This window comes from Chaetodon auriga, chromosome 21 (genome assembly GCF_051107435.1).
Source record: "Chaetodon auriga isolate fChaAug3 chromosome 21, fChaAug3.hap1, whole genome shotgun sequence".
Classification (NCBI taxonomy): domain Eukaryota; kingdom Metazoa; phylum Chordata; class Actinopteri; order Chaetodontiformes; family Chaetodontidae; genus Chaetodon; species Chaetodon auriga.
Genome location: NC_135094.1, coordinates 16,363,085 through 16,369,649, shown reverse-complemented (window position 1 = coordinate 16,369,649; position 6,565 = coordinate 16,363,085).

Here is a 6,565-nt window from a genome sequence, read left to right as displayed (position 1 = left end):
ATCCTGCTGTTTAATCAGACTAAACAAACAAAAAGGGGCTGCAGCCTCACAGTGTTTCCCCCATAACTGTGATGTTGTACTTTCACCCCACAGTAGGTGCCCTACATAAATTCTGATGTCTGTAGAGTCTTTCAGAGGAAAACCTTTGGAGCACAGTTAGTGTCAAATTGAAACTTAATAGCAAAACACTGAAGGATCTTGTAACAGCAGAAAGCAAGAACTGCATCCCAGAAAAGCTAATCTCGCCAACAATGAGCTACTGAAGCTACAATTAAGACTTTTTTATGTTCTTCAAACAAAGTTTTCTATTGCAGGTTTGACTTTTTTTTTTTAAGCAGATGGTACAACATGGTGGTGCAATACATTTCAAGTCTGACCTCATCAGCTTTATTGATTTTTGTGAATATCTGCTTGTTCTGAATGAATGAATGATGTAGTAATACATTTCAACCAAGTTAGGTCAGGAGCAACAAAAGACTGGGAAAGTTGTGGAATGCTCCAAAAACACCTGTTTGGAACATTCCACAGGTAAACAGGTTCATTGGTAACAGCTGATAGCATCATGATTGGGTATGAAAGGAGCATCCTGGAAAGACTCAGTCGTTCACAAGCAAGGATGGAGTGAGGTTCACCCTTTTTTGTGTAAAGGAGATTACTATGAGTCCGTCCATCAGTCCTGTGAGGCCAACTGACTAATATCACAAGTAGAACAAGGAACGTGGTGCAAACCTGCTGCTCGGACTGAGCGTTAACAACACCTACCCCATCTGTTCCATTAGTTCAGCAAAAAAGGTTTGAGATCCGTCTGAGCAACCACAAAAAGGAAAACAGATTCATCTCCTTTGGAAAATATTATTAGGCCTCCACGGCTGTGTGTACACAGGCTCTGTCTGCTGCCAAGCACACAAACACAGATGAGTTTTTACTGTCTCTTTGGCTTCGAGTGAGAGGTCAGCTGGGACCACTTCCTCCTCCTCCTCCTCTCTTTCTCTCTGCACTGCAAAAAGTAACTACCTTAGTTTAATCTCCCACTGAGCAGGGCTGTCACAACAATCAAGCTCAAACAAATCTGAACCAACACGGAATTTGTTCGAATTAATTCAGCCCAGCCCACGTAGCCCAATGCTAAACAGCAGAATAACAGCGGTTCGTTCATGGTTCCTCACAGGAGAGACAGGCTAACGCTGCTGGAAGGCGAATCTTACAGATCTTTATTCACAACTTCATCCAAAATGCTTCCATACATTACTCCTCAGATGGTTTTGGGGTCATGATTATGATTGTGCGTTACGCTGGTTTTGCGCTGGCAAAGAGAACAACAATGGAATACATTCGTTATTGAAAGCAAAAGGACATGAAGTGGGTCAGACAGACGGCATTTCAGGAATGCTTGTTGGAATTTCAAATGGAAAGTGAAAAGAGCAAGAAATATTTGTCTTAACCCTCAGAGCCCTGCAACCCGCCCGCAGGTTTGACACCATTTATCATAGCCTGAAACTTTTTGTTGTTTCCATGGAGGTCCAGGACTTAATATATTGCAGTGAAGAACAAGCCGACAATGAGTGAAAATGGGACAGGAGCAAAACAAAACAAAACAAAAAAAAAGCATTAGACAGTGCTCAGGCTTCTCAGGGTTATAACAGCTGAAAAAAGAAATTAAATCAGTTAAACTTAATTGTTTCCATTTTCAAGGCAAACTATCAATTGAAAAGCTACCTGAATCATCCCATCACTGTCGTTATCCTGCTCATTGTGCTTGTTGCAAGGTCCTGGCATTCATTTTGGACATAAATGAAATGATTTCATTACGACTGGCAGAGTATGTTTTAGACTCCTATCTCACTGGCAAATGTTCTTTTCTCTTGTCTCATGGTAATAACAATTAGAACTGTTTTTTTCTTTTCTTTGAGCATGTAGCTTGTGAGATAGAGCAGTGATAGTTGCTGCTAACAGATCAGACGCAGACTGTAAAGACTGGGATCGGACCACATGTGGTAAATCAAACTGATTCGGAAAGAGTTGTCTCTTTTCTTCCAAATGCATGCAGTTAAAGGAAATTGGACCTCCTTACAAAATGTTAAATTTATAGCTTGATTTTCGTGCTCTGACACAATGTTGCAACATGTGATTGACGTTTTAATACTCACAATGATGGATTGCCTTTCCCAATCCAATGTTTTTTGGAGTATATTAGCACTATAGCACAGCAAAACTCGTTAAAAAGTCTTGGCACATAAGTGCCAAAACTTCCACAATTCACATAAAAGAGATTTTAAATATAAATGTGAGTCATGTCTTTTAGAAATTGACATTATCATTGCCATTTTTCGCAGCGCTCTCTCTCCTTCAGTCCGCTGTCCCAGCATTTGTGGCTCCATGATACTTCCAGGTTGCTTTGAGAAAGGAGGATGCACAAGGAGGGAGTCATTCATTAAGGTGCCCTTGACATCAAACAATGGTTTGGAACAAAAACTGGACAAGAAGAAAGACAAGCAGCCGAGATGAGTGGAAGGAACCAAGGCCAATTGAGAGGGAGGAGGAAGGAGGAGGGGACGTGGGAACCGCAACATATGGTCGAGACAGCAATGGTGTGCGTGTGTCCCGGCACACATGCTTGTGCACGCTTTGCTCATGAAGTTGATGGAGATTGAGCCATTAAAGGCATTATCACCGTTCTGCTCAGGGGGACAATTGCTGCCGACGCAAACAGAGACAAAACCATCTCAACCTGTCTCTTTCCCATTTATCATTGTTAGGACGACAGCTGCAGCACTCCCAGTATCCCCACAAAAGTGTGTGTGTGTGTGTGTGTGTGTGTGTGTGTGTGTGTGTGTGTGTGTGTGTGTGTGTTTCTAAGAATCCCTCCGTCTCACACTGTATATTTCACAAAGGAGGCAATTTACGATGATGTGAGGGAGATAAAGCTCAGGGACAGAGAGGCAAACAGAAGACGCTGTTGGAAGGAAGCAAATTTTATCTTGGCAGAGAACGAGTGGCCAGAGGGTCGATGGTTGTTTTTGTATTCCAGATGCTTGCTGGAAAATGGGCTGTCGTCTGGATTTCTATGTGAACATAAGAGGAGACAGTGGAGGGGCCGGGAGTGTCCCAGCGCACAGTTGACTCTCTCCCTGTATATTTCCGTGCATGTGTATATTCTTCAACATTTAGGAATCTCCGGACACCTATCCAAACAAAGTTTCCTTGTGCACTTGTTTATGCACGCACATGCTCGTCTCTCTGCAGACTTGGTTTCCTGTGTGTGTGTGTGTTTGTGTGCATGTTTGTATGTGTGCACAGACCCCTCAGGGGCCTGTCCAGGCCACAGTGTTGAGCACTGAGCGCTGAGTCAGTGCATTACTGTCATGGCAGATGTATCCTCCGGCCTGTCCCCTGGCTCTCGCTGCTAGCCCATAGAGATGCATTCAGCTGCAGCCAGCGGCACTTTGCGTGATGAGCCTGGGCAATGGCCTCAATAAGGACTGATGGCACCATTTGGAGAGAAAGACGGAAGGAGGAGGTAAAGGGAGGGATAAGGGGAGGGAGAGGTACGTGGAAAGAAGAAGTGAAGGGAGGATTGCTGAAGGAGGAGATACAGATGTAAGGATGGAGTGATGCTGAGGAGAGTAATAGTGGGGGGAGATGGGTAAAGAAGGGTAATCTTGGTGTATACTGAGCTCTGTGTGAACTCAAATGGGAAAACTGCTGGCCATTACTGATAAACAGTCATGTTCTCTGACTACAGCCAGCTCAGACACCTATCATTACCCTGGTGAATTTATTATGAGACACTGGGGGGAAAAAAATTGAATCCATTTCACAGCCACATTGAATCAATGACTGGGGCCTCATGGCAGCTGAGTCCACGGCACGTGTCGGCCGATGGCACGCTTTTAAAACCTTCACTGAGGCCTGCCGCTGCTGCTGATAGGAGGGGGGGCGAAGCAGGGGGTGACATCTCATTAGCGCTTCAGATCCATAGTGCTGGGACTTATAAACAATTAGCGGTAAGGCTCTATAGGGAGCCAGACTTTCTGCCATCTCAAAAGTTAATCAGCAAGAAGGTGATACATTTACATGCAGATCAAGTGTCGCACGGTTCAGTCAACACATGTTGGTTAGGCAGTTTTACTTCAGATTTGATCAGAAGTAAAAGCAAAAAGATCACCAGTGAACAATCAGCTAATATATTTCTGTCTTGCATGTAAATGGTTAAGATAATTGTGATTATAAGGCCCTGATGATGACTCACTATCTGACGCGCATATATGACGTCTGATGACCTGGTGATGAGTAAACTCAACTGACCTATGGTTCACCACACTGAAACCACATGAAACCCTCAGCCCGAAGCAAGTGTACTATCCACTTCTATTCTGATTTTGTGACTTTTTTCCAGACACATTTAAGGTTGATCATTCATCCGGTGTTGCAATTCACTCAAGAGTCTTTCTATCAATAAAGAGGACAACTAATTTCTGAATGCTAAATACTAAAGTCTGATAATGAGTTCTACCGCTGAGGGTTGATTCAGTCAAAAAGCTTCCTAATCAGGTGCTTATCACCCGCCGACCTGCTGCATCCACTTTCCATTGAGCTTGATTATCTGTGCGCTGATTTCCGGCAGCGTAGCAACACCGCATGACTTCTCCATCATAAGAGATCAGCGCTGACGGCTTTGACTGCTAATTAAAAGGGAACGGAAGAAAGGAAGGAGAGGCTGAAGCCCACTGAATGACTTTCACTAGAGAGTTATGTGGGTACGTTTGTCAAATATTTTCTGTCAGCTGGGATTGGCTCCAGCACCAGACAACCCTCAGAGGATAAGTGGGTAAAGCTAATGGATGGATTGATGCTCAAGGTTTCTCCTTTATTGCTCAAAGTGCTTTTAATGGTATGTAGTCTGTATGGTCTGATCAGGAAAATCACCCCACATGATTTTGCCATTTACTACGGCAATGTTCCAACCGCACCAGTACCATGTACTGACTTATGTTGTCATTATCATGTCCCAAAAACTGATGAAGTGTGATAAGCAACCATCTTTGTTATTTTGCAATAAATGGCAGCACCGTTTACGAAATTGCGAGTTGGTGGAAAGAAGGTTTAAAGAACTCGCTGATGATCATGAAACTTGCTCCAGCACTAATTAGCGCTGCTAATTAGAGTAAAAGTTGTGAAACTTGAGGTTTCATTTCAGTAAGTGAATATGATTTGGGGAATGATATGGAATATATTATGGCAAACTAAATGTCTACACCTTAATAAAATGAAGTACCTTTATGTTTGAACCAGTAGTAAAGAACAATGACGTATCCAAACTAGAACAGTCCTATCGTGAAGTAGTTTTGGTTCCTTCTTACTGCTGGTTCCTTCAGTTTTGATTCTGGAGCTGTGGCAGGTGAGATCCCACTGAAGGCCAACAGTTCATCTCCTCTCATCACTTTCATCACTTGCCTCACACAGCCTCCCTACTGTACGTCTGAAATCACTCCTTAATTACTACTCAGAGCATTATCTACCTGTTCAGCCACCACATGCTGCAGATTCCCCCAAAATGCCCGCAATGGAACAACTATGGCACGTACACCACCTTCTGCATTTTTGCAGATGCTGATGTAAAGCGACCTTCGCTGAACTCTGTCCTGCCTCTCCTTACTGTACTTTAAGAGAGTGATTTATAATTGTTTAATGTCTGGGGTGAGCTGAGTAAGAGATTTCCGTCCTTTGTGGCAATTCAAGTTGTTATGTTTTGCCTGTGCTAAGTCAATATAAAGTTCTGAGGACTAATATTACCCTTATGGTGTTTTCTCTGTACTTAGGTCCTGTGTTGCGACAATACACAGAAATACTTGAGATGCTACAGAATCATCTATCATTATAGCTGATCGACAATGACAATATATTGATTGCACTGGATCTCACTGATGCATACGCATGCATAAGCTAAACAGTGCTGGTCTGATGTGATAATATAGTCAATAACAGGATCTAATGAACTTTGTCTCAATACATTTAAGGCACTGGGAGAGACTGCACCTGCAGTTCGCAGAAATATGAATGACTGGATGGTCACATGGCATCTCTTCATCAAAGTTTCATTGTGTGAAGCCACATGTTGTATCTGCTCTGTATTCAGCTTCCTCTTCCTGTGACAAAGCATTCTCCGGTACACCAAACCAGTCCCACTTCCTACAAACAGACCCACAGCCATTATGTTCCCATTAGCTCTCGCTAACGCCACCGCTCCGAACATTATCATGCCTAGATGCTAATGTTATGACTACGATTATCATTATGCGTTCTTGGTGCTGGAAACACATACCAGCACTGGAGACCTCATTCCATTTCCTTCCCTGCCGAGAAACAAATCAAAAACTAGTTACGCCGCCGTCTCTGAAAGCCATCTCTGGTACCTCACCGCAACATTAATATCAACTTTCAATAGGAGCCGGCTGGGAAAATATCAACTGGGGCCCACTTCTAAGCTGGAGTCAATTAGTGGGGAGGACGACCTCTTCAAATCCCCAATTATTATTCCCTCACTAAAAACCCTCCGGTTGATGCT